We start from the raw sequence: 1378 nt of genomic DNA, 5'->3' as shown, positions 1-1378 counted from the left end.
GTAACCTACGGTGATAATGATGCGTCAGTGTAGGTTCATCAATTGTAATAAATGTACCACTATGGTTGGAGATGTTGATAATCAGGGAGGCTATGCATGTATGGGGGCAATGGTATTTGGGAACGCTTCGTATACTTTCTACTCAATTTTGATGTGAACCTAAAACTGCTCCAAAAAAAGTCTTTAAAAAAATAAAATACAATAAGTAATGACTGTGTTTGAATGAAACACATCAAATATACAAAATTCCACAATTTCATTATGATACTCAAGGAAAAAATACTCACTGATCATCATTGGAAGTTCCTAGAGCAACAACTAATTACACTAAAAGTTAATGAATAAAGGTAAAGAATTAAACATTGATTCTGCATTTCCTGGTCAAATAGTATTTCAGGGTCACTGAATAGTTGATAAGGAAAATTTTTCATTATGAAGAATTTCACTAATCAATGCAAAAGTAATGATGGGATAGAAAACTACCATTTTGAAACTCCTAATGAAATAATGGACTTAGGGAAAGATAATCAATTAATGCTAAACCCGTTAGGTGAAAGTTTAATAAGAAACAGGCCAACCACTCCTTATGACTAAATCAATCTCACCACTAGAAGTGGGACAACCAGACATGATATGCCTTCTGGCTGATGCAATAAAATGCAAACAGCACCACCTACGAAGTATTTTCGCCAAAAGAAATGAACATGAAACAAATCAAACCTCTAGTCTAGATCTAAATACCAGTTTATAAAGAATAAAGCAAGGGCCAGCCCGGTGGCACACTGCTACAGTGCGCCACTTGGGAGTGCGGTGGCGTTCCCGCCGAGGGTTCGGATCCCACATACAGACGGGCCGCTCACTGGCTGAGCGAGGTGCGGGCGCGACACCAAGGGTTGCGATCCCATTGCCGGTCCCGGTCCTGGTCCGGTACTGGCGCGACACTGAGGGTTGCGATCTGTTGCCGGTCACGAAAAAAAGATAAAAAGGAAAAAAAAAAGAATAAAGCAGATAGAAGACCAAGTTAACTGGTACCAGGAGGAGGTAATCAGCCAAATGCAGCAAGTGAAGCATTTTAAGGGACAAATGGCCCAGTTTTTCCAATAACATAGGAAGAAAAGGAGGAGGAGAAATTGTTACAGAATATAAAAGACTTTAAGAAATAGCAACAACAGAATGAGTGTGGCCCTACTTTGGATCTTGATTCAAACTAATAATTTTTGAGAAAAACAGGGAAATTTGAATATGGACGGGTATTAATCACATGAATGAATTATTGTTAATGTTGCTACAAGTGTTAATGTCATTGTGGTTTTATAAAAAATAAGTCCATATTAATTTTGTAGAAAGTTATTTAAATTATACATCAATTGGTTAGAGC

This window comes from Galeopterus variegatus, unplaced genomic scaffold (genome assembly GCF_000696425.1).
Source record: "Galeopterus variegatus unplaced genomic scaffold, G_variegatus-3.0.2 Scaffold9170, whole genome shotgun sequence".
NCBI lineage: Eukaryota > Metazoa > Chordata > Mammalia > Dermoptera > Cynocephalidae > Galeopterus > Galeopterus variegatus.
This window is presented reverse-complemented; position numbering follows the sequence as displayed.